Genomic DNA, 14,154 nt, shown 5'->3' with positions numbered 1-14,154 from the left:
CACGTCCTATATACTGTAGCCTACATGTGGCTGCCTTCATTTGTACAGTCACTTGATCAAACATTTTTTCCACTAAGGAAAACACCACTTCTGTTGTGCTTAACGGGGGTTACATTTAACAGGGAAACAATCATTGCTAACAGAGTGGAAAAAAAATCAGATGATGCACTTACAGAGCAAATTATTAGAATTCTATAAAGAAAGGAGAAGGAGGGAAATCACAGTATTTGGGGGAAGAAGTAAAGATCTTGAAAAAAAAATCAACTAATAAAATAGGTGAAGCAGTTCTAGTCATTAGAGGTTTAATTTCAGCACAGCTGAATGATTTTCAGTTCTACACGTATCTCCAAGTACCCAGCCAACAGCAGACATTTGACAATCACTTTGGTTAAAACGCCATCTTCCTCCTTTGCTACTGCATAAGAAAAACAACAAACCACCACACAGGAAAAATGCCATGCCATCAGGAGAGTAGAAAAACCCCAAACCCGCACAGAATCCTACTGCAGAAGTATCATCAATAGCAGCATGTAACCTAACCAGATAAATACCAGATTTTGTTGCTATCTCTGAGTGAGGTTTTGCAATCAGCTTAAGATGATTTGTGGCCACCCTGCTGCTTAACACGCCCACTCTCTTCCCTGGTGTGTGCCTGGGAGAAGCATCCTGCCCCACCAAGGCAGAGGTGGGTGGGCAGGAAGGCAGGACTTCCCCTTTCAGCAGTAGCATGAGCTCAAATTTGCTCCAGCTGGTCTTGAAACCACAGTCCCTTTGGAAAGCACCTTAGGCATTGCTCCTACTCCATGGGAGCCTACAGGATCCCACTGCCGCTCCCTGACAAGTCAATTGTCCATATTAGGGCCTCGCTGCAGCTTTATTTCAGGAGCTCCCTCTAATTCTTTCCTTCTCTTTGTGCCACCTCCTCTTCCCCCCTCCATGAGCCAGGGGCTATGTGCAAACTTCTCCCTGCTTCCTCTCTTCTGTTGCAGAAGGCAGGAATATAACCAAGACATTAACAAATCAAACCTTGCCAGGCAAGCTGGCAAAATTTCCCAGTGCTATAGGTAACCCACTGTCTGATCTACAGGCAATAAGAGAGGGGACTGCTAATGGTAGCTCTGCTATTATATTCTTCAGCAGATAGCAAGCCAGATCTAAGCTCTCACAAGTTCAGACAGCAAGCAGGTAAATAATCAGACACTGAAGAAGCCTTAACATGGATGAGGTGACAGAAATCAGCACCTATCAGAGTGCAGAGAGCCACCATCCTCTCTTTATTCACAAAAGAAACTGCAGAGGAGGAGCACTAGGTGCTCCTTGCACTGACCAGCTGCACACTGGTTGTGACCAGGCTGTTCTGGGCTGCTGTGCACGTGGACCGACTGTGATTTTACAACACAAATGAGGCAGATGCAAAACTATTCAGCCAAAACCAGGCTTGTACCAATTCAGCCTGTAAGTTTATAGGTGCCCATTAAATTTGCTGTAAAAAATACGTATGTCCACACAGGGGTCTATTACTTTGCAACATGCTTTCAAGCTGATTGCGAACTGGGAGAACTTGGCGGTTCAGCTGCGAGCATGAAAGATGAAAGCCCTGCTTCTGGAGATGAGACTCCCTCAGTCAAACAAACAGAATTCATACACTTTTGAAGCGCAGAACAGTACAACTTTATGCTTTAAGATTTTCTTTTATATTTACTCACACTTACCTCAACAATTTTGTTATCTCCTTTCCTTTGCCACACTTAGTATTTTCTTTTGTATTTTTGCATGCTGCTCATTTTTATTTTCTGGCTTTACTACTCTTGTTCTGCTATAACTCTGGCCCCATCAGTTTTTTGTTTAAAATCTGTTTCAGTTAAACTGATTGATGCTAATAAGGACACTCTTGAATTCACCTTTCAATTTAGGTACATCCTAAATCAAATTACACTAAAAATAAACAAAGCGTAACCACAAATTTTAACCACTGGAAATAGAGTCTTGTCCAAACCACTGCATTTTTCATTTTCCTGATTAGTAGCACACTTCTGTCTCAGTCCACTCTTTTTTTCCAAGAACAACTCTTCTCCCTTTATCTTCTTTATCTATCCTATCCACTTCCCACTGGGACACTAGCACTGACCAAACTCACAATTTCTGCAGCACCAACGAGCATTTGTGTATCTGCATTCCTCTGCTTCCTTGTTTCAAGAGCCAACAGATTTGTTGTCAGATGGACAGGAAAGGAGAGGAGCAAAACTATCAAGCCAGTCTTGCCTTTCTGTCTGCTAACAATGCCAAGGAGGTAAGACACTGAAAAAATTTAAGTATGGGTTATAAAACAGCAAACGTTACTTTAAAAACTCAAGCGCATGAAAAGTTTCATTTCCCTTTTGTCAGTTCCTCTTCTAAGCTAGGTAGTTTAAGCTTTATTTCTTAATTTAATTAGACAGAAAGCAAGTACATGAAAGTTTCTGGATGGCAGCCATTGAGAGGAACCCTGTATGTAGACTTCTCAGTTTGTATTTTTAAACACCAGTCAGATTAAGCGTGAAGTCTGGTTCCTCCAGATGCATCTTTGATGAAGGCAATTGCTAATGCATGTGGAAAGTGTTCGTAACCGTAGTGGTCCTTGAAAACAAAGCAAGCTAGTGCACTACCTTTCACACTTCTCACTCAAGTTTTAATGCAAAGATTGTCAGACCAAAATAATTCCCCCTTCCATGATCTGTACACAAAACACTATGTACAAATATGCAGGATTTTTTAATCACTCACTGACATTTGCATTGGTTTAGTGGACAAATTTATACTGAACAATCCAAATGACATCAGCTTAACAATGTGTTCCTCTGTGCAGGACCGCAAAGGCAACAAAATGTCTATTACATAATACTTCTGTATAAAATATTAATATTCACAGAGGAAGCTTTTGAACTGAAAGGTTATTTTCAATGATTAGCAAATCAGTGTTGTATAAGCCTGGGTTTTTAATCAGTGTATTTGAGACAGACAAACTATACTTTTTGTCAGCAAAATATGACAGTCAACTTTGTATGCGCACACATCAAGGTATATGAAAGATCTCCCTGAGGTTACCAGCTTCTCTTTTGACCTTATGGTACTGCAAGATTATAGAACTGCCTCCATCTCTAGCACACACAGCTTCAGCAAGCTTGCACTAGGGTTATTCCAGGCATGGGTGTTCTTTATACAAGTTCTCACACCAGCTGAAAGTGTGTAAGTTTCCTTTCCTTCCTATCCTGCCATGGCTGAAGAACAGATAGATATTCAGATGTCATACTCATATACAGAATCACAGAATCATCTAGGTTGGAAAGGACCTTGAAGATCATCTAGTCCAACCATTAACCTAGCACTGACAGATCCCAACTACACCATATCCCTCAGCGCTATGTCAACCCGACTCTTGAACACCTCCAGGGACGGGGACTCCACCACCTCCCTGGGCAGCCCATTCCAACACCTAACAACCCGTTCTGTAAAGAAATACTTCCTAATATCCAGTCTAAACCTTCCCTGGTGCAACTTGAGGCCATTACCTCTTGTCCTATCGCTTGTTACTTGGTTAAAGAGACTCATCCCCAGCTCTCTGCAACCTCCTTTCAGGTAGCTGTAGAGGGCAATGAGGTCTCCCCTCAGCCTCCTCTTCTCCAGACTAAACCCCAGTTCCCTCAGCCGATCCTCGTAAGACCTGTGCTCCAGACCCTGCACCAGCTTCGTTGCCCTTCTCTGGACACGCTCGAGTAATTCAATGTCCTTTTTGTAGTGAGGGGCCCAAAACTGAACACAGTAATCGAGGTGTGGCCTCACCAGTGCCGAGTACAGGGGTAAGATCACTTCCCTGTCCCTGCTGGCCACGCCATTTCTGATGCAAGCCAGGACGCCATTGGCCTTCTTGGCCACCTGGGCACACTACTGGCTCATGTTCAGCCGGCTGTCAGTCAACACCCCCAGGTCCCTCTCTGACTGGCAGCTCTCCAGCCACTCCTCCCCAAGCCTGTAGCGCTGCTGGGGGTTGTTGTGGACAAAGTGCAGCGCCCGGCATTTGGCCTTATATATACACATCCCATGGGCTTGTTTTCTCCTTAGAGCTATAATCCCAAATTGGAAAATCACTGCAGTGAGAATAATGTGCTTCAAACAAAGTCCACCCAAAAAAACAAGGCTGCTTTTAGCAGGCATGTTGGTATCTGTGGCATTGGCCAGACTTGAAAACACTAGAGGACTAGAGGTGCGGCAGCCCTGACTTCTGTAGAACCCAACGGCAATCAGGAACACCTTTTATAGAGAAACTTATCTCAGTGCTGACTTGTAAAGAATGAAGTCCAAGGGAGAAAAAAAACCCTAACACAGCACCTTGGCTGTGGCTTTGTAGCCATTCAGTTGCATGGGGGCAGGTAGGAGCCTGCCTCGCTTCTTCATTGCAAGGCCTATAAAGAGCCTTCATTTTTGGTGTTTTTCATTTCCACGTGTATTTTTACATAATAAATCTAAGGAAGAGGTCCACCTAGAGCATCGCTGGTCTCCAGCAGATGCTCTAGAACACTGCTGTAGGTCTCATCGTATTTAGCAGCCCCATGTGAGTGTCACAGATAAAATACCTAAAACAGCAACAGACACTTGTATTTAGGCAGCCCCAACCATGGTCTTGACATACACGGATCATGTATATCAGGAGATGCAACTCAGACCAAAAAATCCTAAGCAAGTGAATCTCTAGTCTTTAAAACTTTAAAGACTTTAAAACTCCTGTTTGGGAACTGTGCAATTTTTATAAAATTTGAACGTACAGCAAACAGTCTGAAGAGATGTTTGAAAGGAAAAGGTAGCAACAGCATTTAATTATCTGTTATGCCCGCGCCTCGAGTCTGAGAAATCTTCCATTGCATTTTCCTGGTCTTCAAATGAGACCTTCGTAAGACAGAACACCCGAGACGCCTAACTTTTAACAAAAAGACCATATACAGAGAAGGTTCTTTTTTTAACACTAACAAGGAGCAACGCAGGTCACAAGAACTGGACCATTTCTTTTTCCTGTTGATCACACAATACAAAATGCAGGACCATGGTGAATAAAGGTAATTGCTATCCTCACCCACTGCTGACTGCCACATGCTTTCAGCCTGGTCATTTTTTCTGCTTCTTCATCAGAGTCACCAAGAAAAGGGTCTCTGAAAAAAAAAAATCTGAGCAACGAATAACTTTCCTCTTCCCCTAAGGGTGGCTGTATGATTGTTTCAGAAGTCTTGAATATCACAACTATTTTAGTCTCAGAACAAATCACTTCTGGGGAACGAGCTCAAGTGGAAAGAAGGAAAATTATAGCTAGAAACAGTTTTGAGACTACCTGAACAACATGTTTTTGTATCCTGATTTATACTTGAAGAGGAAGAAGAAGAAAAGGGAAGGTATTTCTTTTGAAACAGTGCCAACAAACAGGTCCTTGGTGCAGCCATACTCTCTTCCCATACTACTGTTTGACGCCTAGCACTGGGCAAAAGTGGCATTTTGCTGGCCTGATTCCAAGAAAACAAGCTTCCTCCTTCCAAGGATATCTCCCTGAACACTCTAGCAGCTGCAACATGAAGGTCTTTGAGCTTTTCTTCCTATCCATTTCCTGAAGGGGGACAGGAACCTGCTCTTGCAAGAATGGAAGAATATAGATGAAAACAATATAGAAATAAGTGGAAAGAGCTCCAATTCTTTTAATTAAAGAAATTTGTGGTGAGAGAAAGACTGAAGCAGTGTCAGTTAAAATTAATGATGCGGAAATGAGTATTACCGATGGTATTAGAAAGTGCCAACTTGACTTGTGACGCACTTTCCTTTTTAACATGCCAAAACCCAAGATGATTCTCAAAAAGTTAAACACTAGAAATACTGGCTTTGCTCTTTCCTAAATTTGTTTGGAATCTCTGAGGGGAAAAATTTTTGGCAAGCAAACAGTACCTATTCTTTGTTACATGGTTAAAAGAAAATTGCACTCAATTTGCTTAGACCAAAAGATCTCGAGCCAGACCCATCCTCAATGAAAGCAAGTCAAGCTTTGAAAAAACACGGCTCAAAGTGTTCTCAAGATAAGAGGTACAGAATAGCTTTGAAACAGTAATTATAATCACTTTTACAAATACAATGCTGGTAGCTGCTAGAAAACTGTATTTCACAAACATCCTTCTCTGTATTTCAGCCCTTGTCTGGCAAATACAAGCATAGGCCCACAGCAGCTCAACATCACAGCCAAGAATAAACAGTGTCAAGATCAAGCACCCTTACCATGATCCCAGAGAACCTCACTCATGCGTGCGTGCTCATCAGACTATACACCTGTGGACAATTAGTCATGTGCACAAGTTTTTGCATGGTGAACTCCACAGACTTTTCACTGCTTGTTATAAAAAAAATGTTTAAAATGTCAGTGACACAAAAGCACTGACAAATCTTTATCTAAATGTAAGGTTTCTGAAGAAAATTATTTCCATTTTTCTTAATAAATCAATAGTGCTTTTTTCCTAGGATATAACCTTCCCACCAACAAGAGACAACAAATAAACAAAATAAAACAGAAAGAAAGGGGGAAAAAAAAAAGGAGAACTGTATAGTCTAGTTTCAGTGCTAGCAGGAAATGGAGAAATTTAAACAGCGGAAAATGAAATAACATGTTTTTGTTCTTTACACTTTATATAGTAATATTTGAGTATAATGTAAATACTGCTAATTGTGTTTTACGAATATTTAGGGATCTACACCAATTTTATGAATTAATTAGAAGATACAGATTGCTTTTTTGACAAGAAATTAAAAACCTTCAGTGTTCATTATTTGGTAAAACACTAACTCTGAAACTCCCTTTTGTTTGCACCCAGTTGAGAAACTAGCTTACTGGGTTCCCCCATGGCATCGTTTGTGACTCAAGCTACTTGTTAGTAAAACAGCCATCATCAGCCCCACACTGATTAAATGCTTTAAGCCTCAGGACACTAATTCATCCTCAGTGATCACAGTGCCCATGTACCTGTATCAAAACTCCCCTCTGGCTCTTAGTGGTGCAGGAGACAGCAAAGGGAAACTGTGGGCTGAGGTGCTGAGTCAGCACTCTGCCTGCAAGACATTGGAAGCCAGACCACCAGTACACACAAAAAGGAGGAACTGACACAGCAGCGGTGCCATCAGAGAACATGAGGGGGGAAAAGAAGCTCAGCCACTGGCACAGAACCCTGATGCAAAATCCACTTTCTCCCACTGGCTTCAGCAGACTTTGAACGGGACCTCAATACACATAAGGAACAGGAAGACCTGGAGAAATTGAAGAAACTAACTTCAAGGTGGGAAATTTCAGTACAGTCACTTCTTATAAAACTGCACTAAGACACAACACACATGGTCTCGAGTGCTTTTGACCACAGGGATGTGTGTACCCTTTTCTCCACTGGCATTTATTTTCTTATCCTCCTGTCACTGGTGGGACCTATTGCAAGTATATTGCCAACAACATTAGGTTTTTTTTTTTTTTTAGTCTCTCAGCACACAGTTAAGAAAGCTGCCCATACACAGGATGTACAGTTGGGGTATCTCCATACCACCACCTACCTACTGTCACAGAAGAGAAAGAGGCTTGTCTGAGACAATGGGAACACAGGGCTAAGAAAGAACTGGAATACAAGGACTATATTTCATGTGTGCGGCTACGTGTTAATGCAACGTACACAAGTTAATCTTTCCACAGCAAGCACCTAAGTGCTTTCACTCTCTTTGCATTGTTATTATTATACAGGTTTGTTCCTATTAATAATTACCTTCCCATGAGGGCAGCACACAGACTTTCTCCATTGCTGGTGCTGCTGCTTTAGAATTCCTCCTCCAGGTCTGAGCACAGTGGACAGATTACCGTCCCCCCAAGGATGTCAGAACTGGTACAGATATATATTGCGCATATCTGGGTCTTACAAAATAAATTACTGCTTAATGCTGCTCCCTTCCCCATGTTACCTTATGTAGCCTTTGTAAACTTTGGATCTTTATCAAAGTAATCTCAATTCCAAGTAACATTATTTAAATATTCCTTGCTTATTATGTGCAAGAAAACAAATAGAGCAGACATAACAGACAACTGTTTTTCACACTAAGCAAGACACAGGCTGAGCACCAAATGAGTTTACTATAAAGGCAATGCTTGCTCAGAAACATAGGAGAAAATGGTGTTCAGTACAGAAAATATAGCCACAGTAGCATATTCCTAGGTCAGGAACTCATAAATCAGTTTCAACTAACAATAAAAGGTTTATAGGGGATTTGTAAATCACAAAGAATGAATAGGATCCTGGCCCGTGAGCAAGGATTGATGAATTAATTTAAGATGACAATCAAGAGCAAATAACATAACACCAACCTTCTATAATAACCAATCCTTACCCCTAAGTTTGAAGAAAGGAGGTTTCCTCTGCCACCAGCAAGGGGGTAAGGAAAAAAAACCCAAACCAACTAACCACAGAGAAAAGGACTTGGCTACCTCATCTGGGATGAGAGTGCTTTTTTGATAGCTCAGAGCTGTGGGATCAAAATCTCAGTGCTGTTCCTGCAAATTTCTCACATCCTAAAGCCCTGTCTTTCAAACAAGGGGGCATAGCCATTCCCCACCTTCAGTTTTAGAGGCAGAAAAGATGATCCTTTCCTATCATGGCTAACAGACAAAATGCTGAAAAAAACCCAAAATACTTCTCTACACTATTTAAAGAGAAAAAAAAAAAAAAAGCTGTAACTGACAACGCTAATGAGTAGCAGGTACCCCAAAGCTGGTACTGGAGATGTTTCGCTCTGCACCAGCAGCTAAGCCAAGTGAAACATCACTTTCAGCACCACCATTACAGGAAGTACTGCTGAGACTTACTCCACCAAACAACAGGCTGGTTACCACTGCCGTCCTCCATTTTCAAGTCTGAGTAACCTACCTCATGGCTCTTACACACTGGGAGCGTCCAGAGGAGAAACTGCCACGGGCTGCTGGCGTGCTGTAAATGCACAGCCTGCATCCCCCCACCGACTGCAGACCAGCTTCCCTAAAGGATGCTGGGCAAGCCACAAGCTTTCTGTGCCTGAATTTGTTTGTTCAACAGCAGTGGCAGCACTTGTAACGGGGACGGGGCGGGGGGGAAATGGAGGTTGCAAGACAGAGGAGCTGCTGTGCCAGGCTCAGGGATCCTCAAGGAGCAGGAGTCGGTGTTGCCACATACCGGGGAGCAGGGGGAAGGGAGGAGACGTGCCTCGAAGAGACACAGATGACTCTCTGACAAGGGCTATATTTTTGTCCTGAAGATGTGTTTTATGGACCGGTTTCGGCCCCTTTAATCTGCGTGTGGTGCAACGCCAAGGAACAGTTGCCCCCATACAAAAGACACGCAGCCGGCGGTCCCCACGCGGGCCGAACGCCGCCGGTCTCGGGAGGGGGCTCGCTTCCCTCAGCCGCATTTCCCCGTGGCACGCTGTACTCCCCGGCCCGCCGCCGGGGCTGGCCCCGCCGCCGCCGCTCGCCCCCCCGCACACGCCGGCACGTCCCGCGTGGATGGGCACCGCCGGGCGAAAACACCGCGGCGAGCCACCGCCGCTCCTCGGGGTCCCGCCAGCGGCCGCGCCGAGGGCCGGCGGTGCCCCCGCGGCGCACCGGCAGCCACACAAGCAAACCGATCCAGGCCGGTTTGGAGGCGGAATAAAGAAAAAACAGAGAAGGCAGCAGGGCGGGAGAGCCGGGGGGTGCCGGTGCCGCCCCCTCCCCCGCGGACCCTCCGCCGCCTGCCCGACCGCCCCCCGCCGGCCCCGCGCTCGCCTCACCTCAGCGACGGCCCCGCGGGCTGGGGAGGGGGGGCCCGAGAGCCGCCCGGCCGCGCCGGGCCGGGCCGGGCCGGGCCGTGCGTGCCGCGGGGACACGGTCCTTCTCCGGGGCCGTTACTCCCGCGGCGCTGCCATGCGGGCGGCGGCGGGCGGAGAGGGGGAGGCCGGGCCGGGCGGGCTCGGCTCCTAGCAGCGCCCTGCAGCGCGCTCTCCGCATGCGGCGCGCACCCGCATGGCTCGGCGCACGGACAGCACCGGCGGCCGGCTCCGCAGCCCAGAGCACCGCCCGCGGCCCGGCGGCGGCCAATGGCTCCCGCGGCGCCGCGCATGTGAGGGCCGGGCCGGGCCGGCGCCGCCCCGCCCGCTCGCCCCCCGCGCAGCCGCCGCGCTCAGGTGCCTGCGGGCCGCCGCGCCCCGGCCCGGCCCCGCGGTGCGGGGGGCAGCCGTGCCCGTGAAGCGTCACCTGAGCAGGTCCCGGTGCGGGGGCGCCGAGCGATGCCAGTGAGCGCTGCGCCAGGGCGCTCGTTTGCGCGGCGGTGAGAAGGGCGAAACGTCGGGTAGCGAAGGCAACCGTTTGTTCTCATTGTGCAGGTAAATGAAATGTGTGTAGTGCGTGAGGCCAATAAAACAGCGAAAAGTTCAAATGGTGTGTTTTAATTGTTACCATATTATCGGGGGGGGGGGGGGGGGGGGGGGGGGGAAGTTGGTTTTCTTGCGTCTGTCTTGAGCCCTTGAGGGAACCGGAAAGTCAAAGGCAGCTTTCGCTTGCGGGGGGATGGCAGCCGTTTGGGTCGCAAGGGCTGATGCCTCCACTGCAGCTCCAGAGACTGAACACAGCACGTTAAGGAAGGAGCCGAACTGAACCTGATCCTCACCCCAAAGTCCATTAGAAGCTTCTTTTCCTCCTTTAACTGAAAGGGCACCAATATCCTGAAGTCTCTGTTGAACACTGACCTGACAAGCGACCAGACCTGTGGGGGTTTTTTTAGCTAGAACTAGATGTAACCTATTACTTTTGAAACTATGTTGAACTTGATTAAGAACAGAATTTTAAAAATATACTGGCACACCTTCCTCCAAATTTTGCTTCATCCCCATGATTTCTAGGAACTGGAGGAAATGAGAAATGATCCCTTGGTGCTTATTCAGAATACCTTTATGGCCCTTTCAAGATTGAGAATCTCCCCTTTACATTTTTAATCAGACCTTCTGGTCTAAATTACTGTAAAATGTATCTAAGGTTACAAATGAAAGCACTTCTTAGCAGCAATTCAGCTTCTAAGACCAGAGAAAATCAGGCCAGCTTGTGCTGCTCTCAGCTGTTCAGCACTATTTTCATACCACAGTTTTCATCTGGTGGAGAATTTTAGCAGAGTTCAGATTTAGTCCAATGAGCTGTCAATTACTTTAAGCTTTGATTTTTAATACCTTCACTTGGCCTTTTAGTTATTTTCTTCCCTGAGATCACCAATACTTGTGTTATTTTTGGCCAGCATTTTAGACCTCTCTGTTTCCTCAATAAGGTGAATTTATTATCTATTTATTTATTTCTGTGCTGGCCCACTGGCCAAGCCACATAGGGTGTGTAATACTGGAGCTCCACAGTGATGTAGGGTTAACAGAGATAAAAGCAGTCCAATCTGGTAAACATCAAGGCAAGTGAAAACAGATAAAAACAAGAGCTGCTGGCTGGGAAATCCTGATTCGCGGGCAGCTGGCAGAGAAATTCAAGCGGAAGAAAAAGGATTTTTTCAAATGCCAGAGCTGGTCAGAGCTAGCTGAATCCACATTTACTTGGCAATCAAGACACTTTGCCAAGCTGAGACACACCAGCAAAACAAACAAATAGCTCTGGGGACCCGAGGCAGAAGACACCTGGAACTGGGTAGATCCAGATCCAATTAGAGTCCCTTTCTGACAGGGCAAACGCAAGTGTGAAAGACTTACCTCCTACAGAACGTATGCTGGGTTGCTTGGTTTGTTTTTTTCCCACTTGTTGTGATATGTATTTAAAGGTAACTCAAATTTTCTTTAATTTAAAACTCTTTATGTTCCTTCTTTTCAAGCTTCTCTAGCAGAGACCTTTCCCACTGTCTCAGGTTTAGTCTTCTTTGGGGTCCAGTCTCAGTGCTTTTGGGCAGCTCTTTCTAGATCGCTGTTTCTGGCTCTGGCTGCCTGGGACATGCTGAGGCGGGATAGAAGAGAGAGGAGGGGAGTTAAAAACCTGGAAGAGCTTGGTTCAAGGCGAATACATGTCCCAGCTGTTCTGTTATCCTGCTACAGTCTATAGGGTTGTTTCAGCAGAAGTGCAATTCAGCCAGCTCCAAGTTACTCCATGTGATAAAAGAGATGCCAGAAAACCAGATACAGTGGAGGAAAAATGGCTTCTTTCCATTTGCGCAGTTTTGACGTTGGCTCTTTACAATTAAAATAAAATAATATTGTTATTTTGATCCGTGGCTCAGAAGAGTGAATTAGTGATTACATTAACAAGCAATAGTGATGCAGCCATATGCCTCACAGGATAAATTGATCTAGTTTGTTTCTACAACTGCATTTTAGTTTAAATTTTTCAAATTCCCTAACCTTGACTAGGGAAAAGATGTCAGATTTTTTGACCTTAGCATTATCCCCATTCTCATATCATTATAAATTTTTAGAAAATATTGGTCCTCCGATAGAGTTATGGTTTTGTCCACATTGAAAAGCTGACAATTTATTCTGAGATTTTTTCCAGTTCTTTCCTTCTTTCACTCAACCGGCCATCCTGTGCATGTCAGATAGCCTGCTTGACATTGTCCAGTGGGTGTCTGAGCTCAGTCCAAGGGAGCCAGGTGCAGGAGGGACACCACCAGAAGGTGAACATAAGGAAGAGATGGTGCCAAAAATAGCGAGTGCCAGTGGTTCCTTGGAACACAGTGAGGAAAATCCATACTGGGAAATATTTCAGTCCTGGCTTTGAGTGGGCTAATAATTTTTTCTCCCAATCAAATTTAAGATGAAGGAAAATATTGAGGCAGATGAGGTAGTTACTTGGGAAGAAGTGAAGATGGCAACATAGAGGACAGATACGGGCAGGGGACTGGCTCTCCCCTCTCCAGAAACACAGCAATTTGGCTTCATGGAACAAGCAAAGCTTGAAGGGGAAGACTTCAGTTTAAATAAGGAGGAGGATGCACATGAGTCACTTCACTTGGATACTGGCCACCCGTTCTCAAGTAAAAGGGTTTCTAAGTGCTGAAGAGTTCAGCCTGTGGTGCTGATCCAGGACATGTGGGCAGGAAAATGGGGTTAGGGATGCAGTCACGCTTGTCAGCCCGGATCTGCCACTTGCCACCTACCCAGCCATTAGTGCCACCTCTGTGCGCCATGCCCTCCCGCAGGGCAGTGAGGCTGACTTTCCAGGCAAAATTAGGCAATGTGTTGGCAGCTGTTTTATTGCCCTGCAGTCAGATGATGTTGGCAAGGGCCTGCTTTGCTTGTGCCCGCAGCTGGCTGTGGAGAGGCTGTTGTGTGGAGGCCCAGTCCAGGGGTGAAGGGCTCCAGGGCTCTGCTCTTCCACAGAGGAGAAGGAAACCTGTCACCAGAGGGCTACACTTCTGCACTGCAAGGCTACTGCAGCTCAGTGTGCCCTGTGACCAGGACACAATGTCAAAGATTTCTGAAAGTCTAACTAAATTGCATTAGACAATTCTCTTTTAGCTAGTTTTACTGACAATCCCAAAGATATCTAAGAAAACCAAAGAAGCATTTCCACTGTAAAAAGCATTGCAAAGCTTTGTCCCTGCCATGCTAGGTTCATTTATAATTCCATTGATTTTTTTATTTTTTTTAATTCCTGCCAACCAACTTTCTTTGCTACTTTATCACTCCATCTTAAATAATTAGCCAGACCTATGTTACCACTTTTTCTGAAGACACTTCACTCTTATGCTTGTCTTCAAACACCCGGCACAGCATCCTCTATGTTGAAAGCATGGTGACCTTTGGAGGCCTTGCAAGCCAGCCTATTCTGCCTCAGAGCCATGACTCTTTCCCAGCTTCTGAACTTCCTGGTCAGAAAAAGTCACTCTCTCCTTACCTTGTCTTTGTGCTGAAAAAGGGAGGAGTCTCTCTATCTTACAACGTCAGAGCGACTGTTTTAGATAAAAAGCAGTTTCTTCCCCCTTCTAATTACATCCAGAACCCCACAATGTGCTCTTTTATTTCATTTGCAATAACACAAAGTCAGTCACTCAATGTGCAATGTGGCCATCTAAAAGCAAAATGGAAATTTGAGGGATGAGGCCTCATTCTTAGTAAGTACCTTTGTATTTTGAAACA

At 45.4% G+C, this 14,154-nt stretch overlaps 1 protein-coding gene across 1 annotated transcript in view; it reads right to left on the bottom strand.

Annotated features, from left to right (window-relative positions):
- Positions 1 to 10,084, bottom strand: part of LRRC8D (leucine rich repeat containing 8 VRAC subunit D) — a 54,800-nt gene extending 44,716 nt beyond the window's left edge. The window contains exon 1 of the mRNA XM_074876457.1: positions 9,832 to 10,084. The gene's annotated coding sequence lies outside the window, so the exon portion shown is untranslated. The remainder of the gene's footprint in view (positions 1 to 9,831) is intronic.
- Positions 10,085 to 14,154: the final 4,070 nt, after the last annotated feature.

Source organism: Strix uralensis, chromosome 8 (assembly GCF_047716275.1).
Source record: "Strix uralensis isolate ZFMK-TIS-50842 chromosome 8, bStrUra1, whole genome shotgun sequence".
Lineage (NCBI taxonomy): Eukaryota > Metazoa > Chordata > Aves > Strigiformes > Strigidae > Strix > Strix uralensis.
This window is presented reverse-complemented; position numbering and strand designations above follow the sequence as displayed.